This window comes from Tupaia chinensis, unplaced genomic scaffold (genome assembly GCF_000334495.1).
Source record: "Tupaia chinensis unplaced genomic scaffold, TupChi_1.0 Scaffold140301_1, whole genome shotgun sequence".
Classification (NCBI taxonomy): domain Eukaryota; kingdom Metazoa; phylum Chordata; class Mammalia; order Scandentia; family Tupaiidae; genus Tupaia; species Tupaia belangeri.
In genome coordinates this window covers 2,031,865-2,054,068 of record NW_006200179.1, presented here as the reverse complement: position 1 = coordinate 2,054,068, position 22,204 = coordinate 2,031,865, and the positions used below count along the sequence as shown (strand labels likewise).

Genomic DNA, 22,204 nt, shown 5'->3' with positions numbered 1-22,204 from the left:
AAAAATATGTACTACTTTTCTACTTTAAGAAAAAGTAGGGACCAGCAATGGCATAATGGTCACATCGCTGGACTCCCACATAGTCAACTGCAGTTAGACTCCTAGACCCAGTGGCTTCAAACTCCTGCCAGGCACACGTATATGCATGCCCAAAATCCAGAGAAGAGACTGGAGGAGAAGGGATTGCAGCATGGCCATCTTCCCTGGGGGGTGATTTATCACTTTCTGTCTCTCTGTCTCTCTCTCTGTCTCTCTGGTGAGTACACATGCCCTATAGCAAAAATCTCTCTAAAAAAGAAAAAAAGTATATATTATAATTAAAATGGGAGTGTGGAAGATTGTACTCCATAATAATTATTTTATGATTACTTTCGAGATAGAAAAAAATAAAATAAAACAAAGAAGCTGGAATGGTAGGTAGAATTTTTTTTTTAAGAGAGATTTGTGCTATAGGGCGTGTACACTCATCAGACAGACAGAGAGAGACAGAGACAGTGAGAGGGAAAGTGAGAAATTACCCTTCAGAAGGCATAGCCACACTGCAGTCCCTTCGAGATTTTGGCCATGCACGCACACACACTCAGCATGAGTTTTAAGCTACCAGGTTTGCAACTTGACCCGTGGTCAACTACGTGGGAGTCTAGTAACATAACTTATGCCATCTGCTGGTCCCATGGTAAGTAAGATTTTAAAATGTCCCTTAAGATTTTGGACACTGCTTTTTCACAATGAATTTGCTGGCAGAATACAGGTGCCAGGAAAACCACTGCTAAATCAAAGCCAAAATGGGAAAGGAGACCCACGTCAACATCGTGTCATTGGGACACATCAATTCTGGCAAGTCCACCACCTCCGGCCATCTGATCTACAAATATGGTGGGATTGACAAAAGAACCATTGAAAAATTTGAGAAGGAGGCTGCCAAGATGGGAAAGGGCTCCTTTGAGTACGCCTGGGTCTTGGATAAACTGAAAACTGAATGTGAATGTGGTGTCACCATTCCTATCTCCCTGTGGAAATTGGAGGATAGCAAGAATTATGTGACTATCTGACCGCACAGGACAGAGATTCTATCAAAGACATGATTATAGGCACATCCCAGGCTGACTGTGCTGTCCTGATGGTTACTGCTGCTGCTGGGAAATTTGAAGCTGGTATTTCCAAGAATGGGCACACCCTTAAGCAAGCCATTCCACCTTACACACTGGGTGTGAAACAACTAATTGTTGGTCTTAAAATGGATTCTATTGAACCACCCTACGGTCAGAAGAGATAAGTGGAAATTGTTAAGGAAATCAGCAGATACATTAAGAAAATTGGCTATAATCCTGATGCATTTGTGCTAATTTCTGATGGGAATGATGACGGCATGCTGGAGCCAAGTGCTAACATGCCACAGTTCAAGGGACGGAATCACCCATAATGGTGGCAATCCCAGAAGCCAGCAGGTAGCATGGTGTTAAGGTGCTGGACTCTGATGGCCAAACACATTTCAAATTCCAGACCATGTGGCTTAAAAATAACATCAAGTGCATATGTATATGTGCCCAAAATCCTGAGAGGAGGAGAGTGGAGGACTAAAAGGGTGGCAATATGGCCATCCCCCCAGGTGATAATTTCTCACTTTCTCTCTCTCTCTCTCTCACTCTCTTTCTGTCTCTCTGGCGAGTGCATACATCCCATAGCAAAAATCTTGAAAAGAAACAATACGGCACTGCTAGTAGTACTATGCTGCTTGAAGCTCTGGATGGCATCCTACCACCAACTAGTCCACGTGTCAAACCCTTGAGTCTGCCCCTCCAGGGTGTATACAAATTGGTGGCATTGGCATTATCCCTTTGGGCCGAGTGGAGTCTAGTGTTCTCAGACCTCATATGGCAGTCACTTTTGTGTCATTCAATAAAGTCAAGTCTGTTGAAAAGCACAATGAGGCTTTGAATGAGGTTCTTCTTGGGGACACCGTTGGCTTCGATGGCAAGAACATGTCTGCCAAAGGTGTGTTCAGCATGGTAATATTGCTGGTGACAGCAAAAGAAATCCACCAATGGAAGTAGCTAGTTTTGCTGCTCTGGTGATTATCCTGAACCATCCAGGCTAAATCAGTGCTGGCTATGCCCCTGTACTGGATTGTCCACACAGCTCACATTGCTTGCACGTTTGCTGAGCTAAAGCTAAAGATTGATCACCATTTGGCAAAAAAGCTGAAAGATGGCCCTGAATTCTTGAAATCTGGTGACGCTGCTGTTGTTGATTTGGTTCCTGGCAAGCCATGTATGTTGAGAGTTTCTCTGACTATCCCCACTGTGGGTCATTTTGCTGCTGGTGATATGAGACAGAAAGTTGCCATGGGTGTTGGCAAAGCTGTGGATAAGGAGGCTGCTGGAGCTGGCAAGGTCACCACGTTTGTCCAGAAAGCTCAGAAAGCTAAATGAATATCCCTAATTCCTGCCACCTGAGTGTTAATCCGTGGTGGAAGAACAGTCTCAGATGGACTCAATCGACCATTTAAACGTAATAGTAAAAGATAACAATGGTTAATGATGACAATGCATCATAAAACCTTCAGAAAGAAAGGAAAATGTTTTGTGGACCATTTTGTTTTGTTTGTTTGTGGCAGTTTTAAGTTATTAGTTTTAAAAATCACTATTTTTTTAATAGAAACGTGACCAAAATCTATCAGCGAATTTTGAGACCCATTAAAACAAAGTTTAATGAGAAGAAAAAAAATATATCCTGGAAGCCTAGTGTACATGACTTTCCCTCACTGGGAGAAGAAATTGTTTCTTTGATGGCATCTCTACCCCATAGCTATGTTATAGCATATGAGAAAGGGGATTTTTCAGATACAATCATTATCTCAAATCAGTTAACTCTAGGTAAGTATAAATGTGGAGTATCCTGTGGGCCTGATATGCTCACTTGAGTCCTTAATGGAGTGGCAGTTCTTTTTGAAAAGACTGAAAGGGTGAAGACCCCATGGAGGCAGCAATGTGCGAGGAGCTGTGTGTGGCGTCTAGCAGCCGAGCACGCAGTGAGCAAGAGAGGGCGAGTCTTAGTCCCACAACACGAGGAACCAAACTAACAGCCCTGTGGGTTATAAAGTAAACTCTGACCTCCAGAAGAATACAGTTTAGCTGACACCTAGTTTGTGAGATTCCATAAGATACCAATTACCCAGGCTCAGATTTCTGACCCAGACACTCTGAGATAATAAGTTTGTGTTGTTTAAAGTACTGAGTTTATGGTAGTTTGTTATGTAACAATAGAAAATGAATATACCATTGAAAACGTAAATGGATTTTTAACCGTGTTCTTAACATAGTGCTAACCTATTACTTTCAGAAATGTTTTGAGAATGTTTCGCTGATAATACTTTTAAAAATATATGTAAGCTGTTAACATAAGCTTTTAAATTTTTTGCATGAATCCTAGTTAATTTTGAGTGTCACATACATGCAAATTTTATATTTAAATAAATAAAACAAATGTTGATTTGAGATTTTGTGTTCATAATTCCCTCAGAAATGTCACTTTAAAATGATCGCTTCTTTATATTTATGCATTTATGCATTAGTTATACAAAATCAAGGTTAAGAATTGCAATTCTGAATTTCCATATTTAAAAAATAAATCTTACCAGTGACTATCCTGATTAATGTCTTCCACGATAGGGCAAAACACATAGTTATAATAATGAAAAGCTAAACAGAAGTATTCTTAGGGGAGGTTTATTCCTGTAACACTGTTTAGTGATTCTTCTCTGTAAGAGTATCTTCTCTTTCAAACTACTTAGTAACAATTCTGATGCTGCTCTCCATATGTATAGGAATGGATGGTGTGGCCAGGCTCCTCACGTAGAGTGCACATACAAGCAAGGAAAGGAAGCTATAATGATGTGTGTACTAATATATTAGAGTTAAATGTAGACTTACATTTAGTGTAATGTAGATATGGCTGGTTACTCTGGGAAATATGTAGCTAGAGACAGATGATAGATAGGTAGATAGATAAAACCTATGTAACATAGGTTAACACACACATGTAAATCCTTGCTCTCTAGGCTGAGAGATGTGAACTCAGTATCAGCACATATAGCATCTGTTTTGTGGTTTCTAATACCATTTTCTGGTGAAAAGAACCAAACTTCCTTAGAAAAATCACTTACGCTATAATTAGGACAGCAAATATATAATACACAGTATAATCCTGGAGAATTTTGTACCAGAAAGTAAGAAAGTATTTATAAAGAAAGAAAAAAAAATGAAGGAAAGAAAAAGAAAAAATATATATATAAAGGAAGAGCCACAGGAAAAAGAGTTCACAAGGGTAAATTAGAACATTTTGGGCAATGAAAGAAACAAACTATTATTAGATTATAATCCAAAGTATAAAACAAATACTCATGGATCTATTTTGATATAAATAACTTATTAAATAAATACATGAGGTTTAATAGGCAAATATCCCATGTGAAAGTACTCTAAATAATTTCTCTCACTACCTCATCCTCAATGAAGTAGAGCCTTACTACCCACTCCTTATGTGTGGTCTAGACTTAGTGACTTCCTTCCAAAGTTGCAGTATGGTGTGTGTAGGGGAGAGGGGAGGAGAAAGGGGCTTTACAGTGAGAAATCATGACAAGCACTCCCTCACCCCAGCCCAGTGATCAAGGTTAATTTCATCAGTGATCTGCAATGTAATAATGTGTATCCTTGAGATGAAGGGATGCAAATGACAGTTTCCCTCTCTGGGATTCCTTTCTAAAACCCATAATTTTAAACAAAATGAGAGAAATCACACTTGAGGGACAAAATTGTTATGAGTTTTCCACAAAATTGTCAAAGTAATCAAAACCAGGAAAGTCTGATAAATTGGTATAACAAAGAAGAATCTAAGGAAACGTGAATCCCGAGTGTAATGCAGTATCCTGGATGAGATCCTAGAACAGAAAAAGGACACTGTGTAAAACGTAAAGCAATCTGAATAAATTATAGATGTATTCATTAATAATATGTTAATATAGTTTCATTAATTATAAAAAGTAGAGCAACTTTGTAAGTTGTTAATAGTAAAGGAAATTGGATGGAATTTGGTTTATTAATTATAGAAAGTCTCATGATTATATAAATTGTTAATAATAAGGAAAATTGGAGAAGGAGTATATGGGAATTTCTGTACTGTCTCTCAACTTTTCTGTCCATAAAACACTTTTTATGAAAACATAAGTTTTATCTTTTAAAAAGTACAGTAAGATTTCCATTGTAATACCAGCATTATAATATTAGCTTTCATTTCCCATTTTCCTACTTTTGTAACATTGAGGGATTTCCTCTGCATCTCTGCTCAGAATTTTTTATCTCTGATTTTTTGTTATTCTTCCATCCTTCTTTAGATGATCAAAATTGTAATAGAAACAAAGTTATTCTGTATTAAGTATTCCCTTAAAACAAACAAGTCCAAATCACATGTCTTGACCAAGATTACACATAATTTAGCAAAACAATCTAGAGATAGTAGAAATAGTACAGGAGTGATCTATTACAGTTTCAAAAGAAATAATACAATTTTAAAGTATGACACTGATTAGCATGTTTCATTGTACTCAATTCAAATCTCAGTAGACTTAGAGTCTAGAAAATTATTTGGAGGTGCTATTTAACTTAAAACAAGAAATAGTGTCTAACAGAAACTATGTAAACTATGTATTTATCTTTTTTTATTTTATTTTAATTTTTTGGAGAGGTTTTTGCTATAGGGTGCGTGCGCTCGCCAGACAGACAGAGAGACAGAGACAGAAAGTGAGAAATCACCCCCCAGGGGGATGGCCATGCCACAGTCCTCTCTCCTCCATTCTCCCCTCGGGATTCTGGGCATGCACGCACACTCGCCCAGCATGAGTTTAAGCCACAGGGTCTGGGACTTGAATCACAGTCGACTATGTGGGAGTCTAGTGAACAGCCATTACTGTAACTGCTGGTCCCATGTATTTATCTTTAATAAGGTGACAAAGACCAAGTAAATGCTGCTTTGAGTCTTTTCATCCCTTTTCAGAAGCCATTATTCCAGATCAACTTAGTAACTCTAGTTACTTTTTATTAATTGAAAATTCTAATGGTCAATTTTATATTGGTCAAGCTTATTAATCACAATTAAATTTATGTAAAAATATAGTTTGAAAATAGGATGTATCATGGTAATAATTACAGTTTTCTCTGAATATAGAATGGACTATAACAAACCCAAATATATAAAGATTATCAACAATCTAGTAAACGAGCATTTGCTGGCTTTAGAAAAGGTATTTTAGAGACAATGACTCTGAACCTATTTAATACCTAAAAATGTTCTAGTTTAGCAGGAATAAAAAAAAAATAAGTAAGTCAAAATCGATGTCTTCAAAGAACTTGCTAGTTTAAAGGTGGAGACAGGACATGGTGGAGAGAAGGAAATAAAACAAAAGCATTGCTATAAAATAAAATAATCATGGTACATGCTGTAAAAAAAAGAGGCATCTAGAGGAAGAGCAGAAACTATCCATAGAGCACATGGATATTAGTTATAAAACCGATGTAAAGGTTGATATGAGAAGAGAGCATAATATGTATAATAGAATGAATCAAGGAACAAAATCCTGATCTTGTTTTGTTTTCTTGGAGAGATTTTCGCTATAGAGCGCATGTGCTCGCCAGACAGACAGAGAGAGACATAGAGACAGAAAGCGAGAAATCACCCCCCAGGGGGGATGGTCACACCGCGATCCCTTCTCCTCCATTCTCCTCTCAGGATCCTGGGCACGCACACACACGCACCCGACATGAGTTTTAAGCCACCGGGTCCGGGACTCGAACCACAGTCGACTACGTGGGAGTCCAGCGACATAGTCATTATGCTAACTGCTGGTTCCTGCAAAATCCTGATCTTAAGGTTCTCATTGTCAATAAAAGAAGCAAGAAGCAAGAACAGATAAATTGCAGTGAAGTATGAGAAGTCCTAAGAAATAGCCTGCAGATTATAGGCCAATAAGACCACTTGAGAAAGTAGGGAATCAGGATTGATTTGAGGAGACAGTATTTTAGGTTGGTTTTGAAGTATAAGATGACATTTGTCAAAGAATTAAATATGCCAAGTGGAGGGAAAAAAAGTGTCTACAATGTCTTCTATAACGTGGAGCTCTTCACACTGGCTATGCTAGGGGCATGGTGGAGATAACAGTGAAAAATTAAGCCAGAGGAAAGTTCTGAAAGTCTGTGGGTGAGCTACCATGAAAATTAAATTTCTAAGGAAAATAAGAAAGAATAGATACTCAAGTTTGGCTTTAGTTACTGTCATTTGTTTAATAACAAACTAGTAAACAAAGCATACAAACTATAATCACAAAGCTGAGGATGTGAGTGAGTCAATAAGGCACCTTTTACTGTCTCCTAGTTTTCACAAGAGGGCTACCAACGAAATTATTAGTGGGGTCCCTATGGAGTGAGGAATCTGTCAAAGCTAGAATCCCAAATACCAATAGGCAAGGATAGATCCAACTAATTGCCATATAAAATTTTGCTTATTGTGCTGCAGTTAAATTTATTTTAGGTTTGCCTCTTGGTACACCAATGGAACTCATATAATAGGTTGTTCATATCCTCCCCCTGGTCATGTTGCAATTTAAGACACAGACAATATTTGAAATGTATTATCTGAAAAAAAAAAGTTTAAGTAATTAAAGACACAAAGGAATGGCCAAATTTATCTTCTGGTAAGACAATGCAGGCAGTGTGACCTGTTAGTTGGAAATGAGATAGGGGCATGAATTGGATGACATGGATGGGAAGTTGTAATCACAAACATAAAGGATGACAAAATTGTAGCAGTGAATATGGAGATAGAGAAGTTAGATATCAAATTGTTTGCAAATGAAAAATGATAGGATTCCATGACCATTTAATAAGAAAAGAAGGAAATAATGATCTTAGTTTGAGGGAATGTGTGGCTGACAAATAGAACACATATTTTATATTTTTGGAAATACTAAACTTTTAAAATTTAGGATCAGAAGACATCTAAAAGACAGGATTGCTGGAGAACTGTATCTTAGGTTAAAATCTGGCTTTCCCATGATGGTCAAAGTATTTTTACAAGCAAAATGAGAAATAGTGATTGACTGTTTTAAAAAATAATTAGAATAATAAAAATAATGATTGGGGAAAACATAGAAAAGATATTGAATGTTGAAGCGGGGAGATTAATGTCTCTGTACTGACTGACATGCATGGCATTCCCTTTTGAAAAAACAATGCAATACACTCTAAAGTTATATGTAATCCAATGTAATATAAAGAAGATTATGATGATAATAAAAAATAAAAAAATTTTAAAAAAATCTGGTTCACCTACTTTCTTCTGTTACTTTAAGCAAGTTACTTAAACTTCCTATGCCTGTGTTTGTCCGAAGTTAGAGACTAATAATAAAATTAGTTGCAAGTTTTTGAGGTCAAATGAGATAATAGAAATGTAACATTTAAAGCAGCAAAGTCAAGAAGGAGAAAACACTGTTTTGGAATTCATGAATTAATGAACATAGAAATAAAATTGCTAATTTTAGGACAGGAAATTAGAAAAAAATGAATAACTATCAGGAATTTCAGGATACTGATATTTAGGAATTTCAAATGAGAACAAAATTTTAAGTTAGAAAAGAAAGGGTGTTCAGAGGAGTAGGACATGAATCAGAATAGAGAGGTGTAGATGAAGCCAGTCAGTGGAGAGGACAAGAACTTTGGAAAATACAGGAAAAATGTTTGCCTTTGTAGAATTAAAGAAGTGTAATATAATGTGTCAAAATTTAGATTTATAATAAAATACGCAATATTGAGTAGTATATCAGTAAAAAAAGAACTAACTGAAGCATAGGAACGGAATGTGTAGTAAGCATTTCTTCAGAATATTGGTAAGCTAAATAATAGGATGTAATTGTATTATTCAAAATAATAAAATACACAACTAATTATAAAAAGAAATACACTATTAGTTTTAGAGATGTGAACAAACAACTTTGTTTTGTTTTGGCTTGTCTTCAAAAACTAGAGCGCTGGCTTGCACTTCACAGACAGGGAAAAGACCCACACAGGAATGAAATACATTAGACAAGCAGTAAGTCATAATCATTTGAAAATACAGGAGTTGGAGAGAAATTTTTAGGGGGGTACATTATTTGGCACTTTGAATACCTATTTTAATATCTTATTGAGCACTATTGAGCAAGTTGTGTTCTAAAATTTGGATCAATGATTCAGAAGACATATATGACTATAATTTGATTTTGCTTACATAATTGTGTTTGGTATTATACAAAATAATTATAATAAATGCTAAGGTCTTTCTATATCCAAAAATAACTAATAGTTGATATTTGGTTTCTTTTCTCCAAATATTTTTCTCAGATATTCTTCCTTAATAACACCTAATTCTATATTTTTATCTTTTCTTAATTTTAAAATAAACAATTATATTGGGATCATTGTACTGAAAATCTTTAAAAAAATAATCACTTCATTAAGAATATTCAGGTAATCATGAAGTATTGAAGTATGGATAATGACTTGAACATGTCACTGAAATGATCATCTATCCCTTAATTAATACTGATATATTGCAGTTGGGATGTCTTTTAATGATCACATTACTGAGAAATTATTGCTACTCATATAATTTGTCCTTATAATCATGTATTTATCAAAGATTCAAAAGACAAGTCTCCCAGAAGACCTATTAAAACCTTATTCTCTTGATTTTTAATTGGTAAAGAAGATACTTTTTCTGTCCTATTTTTCTGAAAGACCAACCAAGTCTCCATTAAAAGAAATATCATTTAAAATTATGCAATTGTCATATACATAAATTTCCATTTTTAAAGGGCAGGAAATCATATGCCAACTTAAGAACCAGTTTACAACACTATTTCTGTTCTAGGAAGTCATAGTCAACTCAAATAAGATTAAGTATCTGTAGATGCAAGGAAATCTGGTTTTTATTTTATATTCTCTTATTTACATTTAATTGTCCTATATCTTGCTGTCATACACTACATTTTCTCAAAGCATGCAAGCAGTGCATGATAAACAAATCAAGGCTATTATCACATACAACACTTTCAAGAATACTATATGCAAAGCAACTTGAATTTGAAGTAGTATGGAAATGATAATGAAGGCACGTATTACTAGAAATCAAGTTATATGTATTCCTTTTATTTGCTTCAGTGCTAATTTAATAAATTTTTATAAATTTAAGTAATTTAAATGATCAATTTTTAAATAACATATTTTTAATTTCAATACATACACACATTTCTTCCAGGGCATTTATTTTCTACTTTGCATTTAAATATTGTTTTTAAATTGCTCAAATTGTTTTTTATTTTACTGAGCATTGGGAACTCATTCAATTTGTTCTTTCCTGTACTCTTTTTTAGAAAGAGCTTTTTGCTATAGGGCGTGTGTGCTCGCCAGACAGACAGAGACAGGGAGATAGAAAGCGAGAAATCACCCTCCAGGGAGGATGGCCATGCCGTAATCCCTTCTCCTCCATTCTCCTCTTGGGACGCAAACCGCGGTCGACTACTTGGGAGTCCAGCGACATAGCCATTACACTAACTGCTGGTCCCTTTCCTGTACTCTTATGGCATACTTCTCTATCAGTGCTTGTGTTTGTGTGATGAGGTGATTGTGGTCCTCTCTTCTTGGCATCTACTGACAAATAATTGAAGACTGACACAAGTTGATAAGTAGACAGTATGGAAATTTTATTTAGCTAAACAAAACAAATACACTTTCAAAAAGGACTTAAGCTGGTGAAGTCAAATTAGCCAGCCAGCCTTAGAATTATCTGGGTGCGTTTCTTTTTTGATGGTCCTTGTTCCTTCTCCTGGTCCCTCCCCTGGGTAATCACTTCCCTTTCATCAAGGAATCACTTGTGATTGACAACCACAGGCTTACATAACCTACACACTTCTGTACATGCATTTTCCCAGAATGCATCATGAGAGAGTCAAAACTGCAATGCTAATTCATGATAAGTAAGCAAAGGTAGCTTAAGGACATGCCATCAGTCTAGTACACTTATTTAGCCTAGAAGCGAGAAGTTTGACCTTGAAGCAGGGGCAAGGTGAGTCTTTAGGTGAGAGGTGGCTGATATTCTCTTCCATCAGGACTTGTTGACAACAGACCAATCACGGAAAAATGAATAGAGAGGCAGTCCTGTCCCTGCTTATGTCTTACTGCTACCTAACATTTCTCCAACAGTGGAGACCCTGAAATCTTTTAAGGATCTTGGACAGGGAACCTGCAGATGGCAAAATGGTTATGTCACTGGACTTCCACATGGCCAGCCCAGTTTGTGTCCCAGACCTGGTGGCTTGAAACTTATACTGGGCACGTGTGTGTGCATGCCCAAATCCCAAGAGAAAGCAGGAGAAGGGATTGCAGCATGGCCATCCCCCCTGTGGAGTGATTTCTTACTTTCTGTCTCTCTGTCTTTCTCTGTTTCTCTGGTGAGTGCATGCGCCCTACAGCAAAAATATCTCTTGGAAAAAAAAAACTTCAACAAAAATCATCTTGGAGAAATCTTCTGATTACTTCTTGCTAGAAAGGGACAAGGAAGGGTTTAGGGCTTTAGTTCTTGCTAACTGTCAGGGGAGCCTGCTCCTGATGGGTGACTTGCACAGATCAATCCAGTGGTCCCACAGGGATGAGTTCCTGTCTAGAAACTGGCTGATATCCTGGATCTAATACCATGTATTACCTGATGGATTACAACCTGGAACAGACAATCTTAACAAGCAGGTTGAACGCAAGGGGTCCAGCCACTATTATTAGTCTGTGTGTGTGTGTGTGTGTGTGTGTGTGTGTGTGTGTATTTTGTGGTGGGTAGGGGCCCTCTCTTACTCTGAAGCACTATAGGATGCCCCAGGCATAGTCTATATTTTTTGCCTCACGCATGCAATCAGTTATTTCCACAGAGAATTCTACTTTCTTTCTTTGGAAAATAAAATTAGAAAACAAGATCTTTGGTTTTTTTTTTTGGAGAGGTTTTTGCTATAGGGTGCATGCGCTCGCCAGACAGACAGAGAGAGACATAGAGACAGAAAGCGAGAAATCACCCCCCAGGGGGGATGGTCACACCGTAATCCCTTCTCCTACATTCTCCTCTCAGGATCTTGGGCATGCACACACACGTGCCCGGCGTGAGTTTTAAGCCACCAGGTCCAGGATGCAAACCACGGTTGACTACGTGGGAGTCCAGCGACATAGCCATTATGCTAACTGCTGGTTCCCAGAAAACAAGATCTTGATGTTAGATATGCTTATTGCTCTTTGGAGGGGATGGTTGTGGTGTTATTTTAATTCTATTTGATTTTCTCAGCTAACAGAATAAGAATTATATACATTTATGCTAATTCATGTATGTACACACATTTATGAATATTTCAATATGTGACTATCTGTACCTTTTTTAAGCGAAATTTGAGTTTGTACTGATGACTCCAATTTATTGCTGTATCAATAACTCTAGTTTCTTCTCCTTATTTATTTGTAAACTCCCAACCCATCCTGGCTCCCACCCTGTGCCATTTATTTATTTAACTGCTCCCGCATACACATACCAATATCAATAGTCATAAATTATGTTGATACTATGTACATTTGATAGATGCTATGACAATGCCTTTTTATTTCTGTGATTTTCCTTACAATAGTAGCCCATAGCTCCAGGGTTTTTTTAAATCACTATCATTTCTTTCTTTCATGAATGAGAGAGGCAGAGAGAAAGAGACAGAGATAGATGGGCTCCCTCAACAGGGTCCTCATGCTGTGGATCCACCCCCAGTCTTATCTGGCCCTAGATCATGAGCATACACTTGTCTGACATGTTCAAGAAGAACTGAATGCAAACCCAGATGACCCCCATGTGGAGGTCAGTGGGTCAGTCTCAGAGAGCCTACAATTAATACCGCACTACTATCAGCTCCCAAGCCTGGTTTTACCATGAGAAAAATACAAGACAGATTGCAATTGCAGAACCTTCTATGAAAAGTTGAGTACTGCTCAAGACATTCAAGGTTTGAAGATGCAAGAGAATTAAGAATGTGGTACAGTTGAGAGAAGCCTGAGACATGACAATCACATGTAATGTGATAGTCTGGATGGGATCCTGCTACAGAAAAGGAGCATTAGATAAAAACTAAAATATCCTTAGTGTGCTATGGACTTCACGAAGATATATCAGTGTTGGTTTATTAACTCTAACAAATGTGTCCTACTAATATTAGAAATTAATAATAGGGGAAACTGGGAACTCTATCTTATATACTCAGTTATTTTTTAAGTCAAAACTTCTAAAAGTATAAAGTCTGATAAAAAATTGGCAAAAGACTTTTCAAAGTGTTTCAGAATCTATTGCTTTTTTAAAAAGAGCATTTTAAAAAGAATGTTATTTCTTTATTATGATGATGATGATGATGACGATGTTTTAAATTTAACCAGAGAGAGAAAGACAGAGAGAGAAAGTGAGAAAGGAAGCTGCCAGGTCTGGGACTCAAACCTTGGTCAGCCATGTGGGAGTTCAGCACCTTGACCACCATGCAACCTGCCAACCATAGAAAATATTGCTTTATACACAAACATCCAGGATTAAATTCTAACACAAAACACCAACTACATAAAGAACCATTATTAACTATTTAAAAAATACCACATATATGGGACCCAGTCTGACACTGCAGTGCATTGGAAGACAAATCTCACATGGCTGATCTGGTTCAGATCCCAGTCCTAGCAGCTGGAAACCATGCTGGGTATGTGTATGTGCATGTCTTAAGTCTTGACAGGATGGAGGAAAGAAGGAAAAATTATTATGACATGACCACAACTCATTACTGTGTATTTCTTCTCTTTCTCTCTGGCCAATGCATGTTCCCTATGGCAATAAAAAATAATATTAATGTCATATATATGATATGCTGTTTTATTAGATAAAGTCTTCTCCATAAGGATTATATCAATGGGCAATTTTTCCAGAAACACTTGAGAGTGCTTTTTCTACATAGTAACATGAAAAAACTCATAGAATTTTGGAACTGGCAATGAACATAAAAATAAGGTATTTTAATGTCACTTTTTGCTGAAGAGAAAAGGATGCACTATGTAAGATTGGGCTTCCAATACTTATTTATCTATTTATTTTTAGATTTTTGACATAGGATGTATGTGCCTTATGTCTAGAGAGAGAGAGAGGTGAAGAAAGTGGGAATATGAGAAATAATCCCCTCTGGGGGATGGCTGCACCACCTTCTCTTTCCCATTCTCAGGATTTGGGGCACATGCCTAGTGTGCTTTTTAGGTCACTGGATCTGGGACTTGAACTATGGAGTCAGCCATGTGGGATCCAACATCTTAATCTCCACAGTACTTGCTGACCATGTCCTTTGCTTAATTTCAATACCAAAAGATATCTTGAGATTGTATTGAAGGAAGATAAGATCTGACACAACTGATCTTAGAGATGTAATTCTGTCAGTGCCACATTGATGAAAAACAGTATGAAGTCTTGAACATTTTTGCCTCTATAATGAATAGGGTGTCCCTTTGTTAAGCCCCAATTTCCAAATAAAGAGAATAATGAATATCTACCCCAACATGTTAAAAAAAGAACTCATTATCTGGCTTAATTTCTAAATAATTTTTTTTATTAAATGTCGCTTTACTCAAAACATAAAAGCATTTAAGGATAAAAATTATATTACTTAAAATAATGTATTTAAGACAAGACCTATCGCTTACTATGAATATTGAAAAGCAATGCCATTTCCTTTTTGGATAGGAAAAAAGAGATTTTTGCTTCCCAGTGATTGCATGTATGCTATATATTCTGCAACTCTATTAATTCCAATAATACCTTATCAAACATCACTCTTCAATTTTCCCACATAGATTTATAGGCTCAAACAGAGATGATGTACAATCTCCAAGCATAATTAGTGTATCTTGCTCTGCAAAATAAGCCTACGTGTCTGATTTCTCTGCCTGAATGCTTCTGCAAACACATTACGACCTGTCCTGCACGATACGTTACTATTAGTAAATGAAATATTGATGTTGTTTGGAAATACTCATTACTATAGCCGACATTCCAGATTTATTCCATGATATGCATATAATTCAGTTTGGTCAACACACCATGCTGATTTATTTGGCTACTTGGAGCCACAAGTCTTCAGAAAAATCCCTCTGTTTGTCCCCAATGCAACATCTGAAGCATTACATTCTCATCACCCCTAGGAAAGCAATCTATATGTCACCCTTACTTTTACATATCCTTTTAGGCCAGACTTTGACCTTTATGTGGCCAAATCTAACCTGATTTGCATACCTGATATTTGATAATGAATACATAAAAATTTCTGAAAAAAATCACTGAGTAAAGTAGAAACAATTGCTGTATTTAATCTTGTTTTCTGGTTGAATTAACACTATGGATATATTATTTTTAAAACCAAATCAGACATTTATAATGTCCTGGTCATAAATCATTTATTTATTTATTAGATCAACATTATCTTTATATGTCAATGAAAACATCTAACATTGCCTACATTTTTTATTAGTTGGTGTTTATTCTGAAAGCTAAGGATACTGTTATGTTTTTTGAAGTTACTGATTTATTTCAATGGCATAAAGTCGGCACACAATGTACCAGACTGGTATAAGAATTTTGATATATTACCTGTACATTCAAGCAATGTCTGATATGATTATTTCTTTTTGTTTGTTCGTTCTTGCTTCAGGTTGCATACAGTCTCCAGAGAGACACAGAGACAGAAAGTGAGGAATCATTCCCCAGGGGGATTGCCTTGACACAATCTCTTCTCCAGTCTCCTCTCAGGATTTTGGACTTGTATGTGCATGAGCCTGTCATGATTTTCAAGCCACCATGTTGAGGACCCAAACCATAGATATAACCATGTGAGATCCAGTGCCTTAACTATCATGCCACTTGTTGACCCTGATAAAATTATTTCTTTTAAGTGTCTTCTTTCTCTTCTAATTTGCTTCTTTGTCCTTTCCTTTTCTTATTTTCTATTGTTTTTAGATAAAGCTAATATAAGCTCACAGTAATACAAAAGTCATTATTTTAGACTTTGAATTCATATGTTTTCAAAGGATAGCATTACATATATCAGATTTACTAAGTTTACCCCTTGAATGATACTGGAGGTGAAAGGATTCATCACATACTTAATACAATGTTTTATAAAATTACTACCAGAGTTGGGCCAGCTGGTGACATAGAGGTTAAAGAGTTGGATTACCAGAAGGTAGACTGCAGTTTGAGTCAGACCCCACAGATTGAAAATCATGCCAGGCGCATGTGTGTGCATGCCCAAGATCCTGAGAGGAGACTGGAGCAGGGATTGTGACGTGGCCATCCCTTGGAGGGGATTTCTCACTTTCTCTCTCTCTCTCTGTCTCTCTCTAGTGAGCACATATACCCCATGGCCAAAAAAAAAAAAAAAAAAAAAAAAACTGGGTACAGCAGATGGCATGATGGTTACATCACTAGACTTCCATAGTAATTGACCACAGTCCAAGTCCCAGACCTGGTGGCTTCAAATTCTCACCAGGCACATGTGCATGTGTACCCCAAATCCTGAGAGGATATGGAGGAGAAGGGATTGTGGTGTGGTCATCCTCCCTGGGGAGTAATTTCTTGCTTACTGTCTTTCCATCTCTGTCTCTCTGATGGGCACACATGCCCTGTAGCAAAAAATCTCTCAAAAAAATTACTACCAGGGTAAATAGGATATTTCAAATTTGCTTAAAGTAATGCTTAAATAATGCACACATTTTTTCTATAATAATATAGTTGTAGGAGACTGTTTAATAAATTATCTAAGCTATAGCAGTGATATTATTATTATTATTATTATTATTATTATTATTATTATAAGAAGAAGAATTTTGCTATAGGGCATATGCACTCGCCAAAGAGACAGAGAGGGACAGAGAGGCATAAAGTGGGAAATCATCCCCCAGGGGGAATGGCTACACTACAATCCCTTCTCCTACATTGTCTTCCTGGGATCTTGGGCACACCTGCATACATGCCAGGCATGAGCTTGAAGCCCCCAGGTCTGGGACTTAAAACATAGTCGACTATGTGGGAGTCCAGTGATGTAAGCATTACGCTATCTGCTGGACCCAGCACTAGTATTCTAACATCATTATGTAAGAATTGTTTTAATCCAGCACTTCTTAGTGAGTATCCATTTTTGAATTCAGTAGACATTTTACATTACAGTTCATGCAATATAACTTTTTTTTTATTTCAAAAACTTACTAGTAGCAATTTATTTATCAAAGCAGTCTTTTTTTAACTTTAGAAGCTTTTTTCCACTTTTTTATTTTAATTTTTTATATACATTCAATCATATTATTTAGCTTACAAAGTGAACATTTCAATATGTGAACATTTCTCTCCAGTCTAGTTGATCAGAATTTCTTCCACCAATAGCACCACACCTTCCCATCCCGTCAATGCTGTCTCCGTACTCTGTATCCTTCCTCCAAATGTCCTTCCTTATGTCTCTGTTCTCCACACACTCCACTTCTGGCACTAACCCCCATCTCTTGTGTTTGTACAACCTTAGGTCAATCAGTTTCAGTGATAGAGTGCAGACATTCGGTATAAATTAAGTGGGGACATACAGTGTCTCTCCTTCATAACCTGGCTTGCTTCACTCAGCAGTAAATCTTCCATATTCTTCCACTTTTTGTCAAAAGCCAGGTTTTTTTTTTTCTTTCTTTTATGTCTGAATAGTTTTCCATAGAGTATATGTGCCACAGTTTCCCAATCCATTAATCCGTATGGGGGCATCTGGGTTGGTTCCATGTCTTAGCAATCGTGAATAGTGCCACAATAAACATCAATGTGCAAGCACTTTTTGGATTAAGAATTCTTCTGTCCTTTGGGTAGATACCGAGGAGTGGAATTGCTGGGTCATATGGTAGTTTTATTTGTAGATTTTTGAGGAATCTCCAAATTGTTCTCCATAGTGGCAGGACCAATTTACATTCCCACCAGCAGTGTAAAAGAGTTCCCCTTTCACCACACTCCCACCAACACTTATCATTTTTTGCTTTTTAATCTTAGACATTCTGACCGGGGTTAGGTGTTATCTCAATGTTGTTTTGATCTGCATTTCCCTTACTATGAGGGATGTGGAGCATATTTTCATATGCCATGCAATATAACTTTGAAATTGCATGCTTAGTACTCTGTTAGAAGATTAACCTAGTGTTTTCTATACGTTTATTTAAAACTGTGTTATTCATTTACATTTTTAATTTCCAGCTTGATTCTTCTTAAACCCAGTATCTTTTTGGTAGCTTATTATTTAGTTTCCATGACTTTGTGTGTTATCCTGTGTGACTTTTCTTATTGATTTCTACTCTTAGTCCATCGGGCTAAGCAAAGAGAGGCTACATGATTTCTATTTCTATTAAGATTTGTTTTGCAGCATAGAATGTGCATTCTAAAGTGGTGGATGGGATATTCTTTCTCTAGCACAATACACAGTTCCTCTATTGTTGAGGTAACAGATGCCTGTCAAGAGCCAATACTACCTGAAAACAAGCTATTATGCTGACCATTTAGAATCTTATTTTAAATAAAAATAAAATATTAGACACATTGTTAACATCTGACAGTTGTATAATTTTATGTTGAATAATATTCTCAGTTATACATATGTACCTCTTCATTTAATAATTACAGTTATTTTAAAAACCTTTACTTTTAACATGTAATTTACTGTATGTCACTCGTACACATCAATAAAAACTGTTAAAATTATCATATCAATATTTCCTGATTATACATCCTACATACAACTTTTTCCTATATCATTGTTTTAGCAAAGTAAATAATTAAAGCCTCCACTTAAGATAATGCCTTGAGTTTGTCCACTAAGGAAAGTTGATAAACAGAATAATAAAACTATTTGTATGAGTAAATGATTTTTTTATTTGTCCTATGGAGGAATCAAGAAAGCCACTTTTTTTGTATTATTCTGAGAGGCAGATTTCAACAATTTAGTAGGAGGCCAGATGACCAGTAAGAGGCATTCACTAAAGTTCTTACAAAACGATGATGTAGATATTGTATTTTAAGGTTTTTTTCCCTCATCCAGTGTGATGATTCAGCAAATAAACATAAGCTTTAATTGAAATTTTTGTTATTTTATCAAACTAAGCATTAACATAGTTTTAAAATGACTTTTAAGTATGACTATGGACATGTCTTCCTGCTCCATATTTATTTTTTAAGTGACACTACTGGTGTCTAAAGAACAGGAAAGGAGGTTCCAACGTAGCTGGAGGTAATGTGTGGAGAAGCTAGGGAAAGCTGGGGACAGCCACACTGGAAAACTCATGATTATTCTGCTTATCTTCAGAAATGCTAGGGGAAGCACTGAATTTTTGAGGTGGTGGAATGATAGCTTGAATAATTTAATTAGGATATAAAACAAAAGTTAACATCAGAAATTAAAATATGAAGACCATCAAGCAAACACATTTCAACACACAGAATGGGTAATTAAAAGAAAGACAATAATGAATCTTAAAACACAAATTTCCTAGACTTTTTCCAGACCATCTTAGTTTCATGAACAATCTTATCATTTCTGCTCATAATTTAAATGAAGCATGGAAGGAAAAACTTACTTTTCTATATCAATTGTATTTTTCTAAAATAACAAGATTTCTGTATATTATTTATTAATTATTTCAATTTGTATTTCCTATTTGAGTGATAGTAATCAAGCTAACTATAATACTATTTTGTATTCTTACATATATACCTTTTTGATATAAAAATATAATAGAATATAATTATTATATATTAATATATTAATACAATTGAAAATGCTTTTAACAATCTGATCACATAAAAGGCAGCACATTATAAATTTTTAAAAATTGTTTCTTCGGGCCAATCCGTCTGGATTTGAAATCTGTTTTTACAGCTTACTTCATATAAGGGTATCTTTAAAAAGTTCATGAAAAATACATACTATATAAAACTATGCATAAATTGGGACCAGCAGGTGGCGTGGTGGTTAAGGTGCTGGACACTCCCACATATCCAACCACGGTTCAAGTCCTGGACCTGGTGGTTTGCTTTCTCACTTTCCTCCCTCTCTCTCTCTCTCTGGTCAAATTAAAATGAAGAAATGAATGAATGAATTAATTAATTTAAAAACTATGCATAAATATTAAAAGTTTTATGAAAAATAAATTCATATTTAATTCATTTTTTATCAGATTTTCAAATTTTCTCAAATTTGGAATTTGAAAAATTACTGACATTTTCTGCATCTTACTTTTTTAAAAGATAATAATATTGTCTACTTTATAAAAATTATTACAAAAATTATACAGAACAGTGTACCCAAAATTCATTACCTTCCCCTGGAATGTAGCAAACACTCAAAAAATGTTACTTATTATTATTTTTGGTGTATTACTTGAATTATTTTATCAAAGCAAGCAAGGTCAGAAGAAACTGGAGGTTTTCTAAAATCTCTTACTTAAGAAGGAAATAGAATGAGAGAATGTATTTTATACCATATGCATCAATATTTAAGACTATATTGCTGGGACCAGCAGATGACAATGGTTATGTCGTTGGACTCCCACATAGTTGACTGAGGTTTGAGTCCTGGACTCAGAGACTTAAACTCACACCAGGCACATGTGCGTGTGCCCAAAATCCTGAGAAGAGAATGGAGGAGAAAGGATTGCAGTGTGGCCATCTCCCCTGGGGAGGGTGAATTCTCCCTTTCTGTCTCTCTGTCTGTCCAGTGAGAGCTTGTGCCTATAGCAAAAATCTCTCTGGGAAAAAAAAAAAGGACTATGTTGGTAATCATGTACTAAAATTTACCACAGTACCTAGATTAATATAATGTATGATTTCTAGAAAGTAATGGGAAAGGATAGAAATTTTGATCAATCTATAAAGATAGAAAGGTGATACCAAGATAAGATTGATACAATTCAATGAATATAGTAAATATTCATTATTAAGGTTATTAAGACATTATAATAAAATGCAAATTTAAAAAAAGATGTTAACTTGAAAAAACAAGAAGACATTAAAATAATGTTACTGAGGAGCCAGTAGGTGGCGCAGTGGTTAAGGAGCTGGAATTCACATGGCCAACTGTGGTTTGAGTCCCAGACCTGGTAGCATGAAAGTCATGCCTGGTTGTGTGCACGTGTGCCCAAAGTCCTGAGAGGAGAATGGAGGAGAAGGGATTGCAGCACGGCTATCCTCCTAAGGGGTGATTTCTCACTTTACTTCTCAGAGAAAGGGGGGAGACGGTAAAATAATTAAGCCCCAAGGGGGATTGGCCATACCACAATCCCTTCTTCTGCATTCTCCTCTTGGGATTTTGGGCATGCACATATTCCTCTCCAGGGTGTTGTTCAATCCTTCATGTTTGGTTTTGAATCAAATGGTCAACCATGTGGGATCCAGCCACTTTAACTACAATGCTGTTGGCTGGCCCAAAACACACACACACACACACACACACACACATATATATAATTATTATATCTAAGTAAAATTTAAGTTTGCTAAATCTTTCCAATAATGCCTTATCTCCCTATCAAGCTCCAGGTGCATGAGTCTCAAAGCTTATAATAACATGATTTCAAATTTGAGGACTTCATATTTTAATAGTTTAAATTTAAGTCAGAGAGATCTGTGGGGAAATTCTATTTTTCAAAATAAATAAATTGTCTGGGACCAGCAGTGGCATAATGGCTATATTACTGGACTCCCATGTAGTTGACTGCGGTTCAGATCTCAGACCCGATGGCTTAAACTCACGCTGGGCATGTGTGCATGCATGCCCAGGATCCCGAGAAGAGAAAGAAAGAAAAAGAATTATGCAATGGCCATCCCCCCGGGGGTGATTTCGCGCTTTCTGTCTCTCTGTCTCTGTCTTTTTGGTGAGCACACATGCCTCATAGCAAAAATCTCTCCAATAAATAAATATATAAATAAATAAATAAATACATTGTTTAAAAATTCTCAGGTGTCCAGGAATTAAGAGAATTTAGAAAATTAAAATGATGTCAGTATTCATCTA

At 36.1% G+C, this 22,204-nt stretch overlaps 1 pseudogene; it reads left to right on the top strand.

Annotated features, from left to right (window-relative positions):
• The first annotated feature begins 785 nt into the window (after window positions 1-785).
• Window positions 786-2,432, top strand: LOC102476839 (elongation factor 1-alpha 1-like; annotated as a pseudogene).
• The last annotated feature ends 19,772 nt before the right edge of the window (window positions 2,433-22,204 follow it).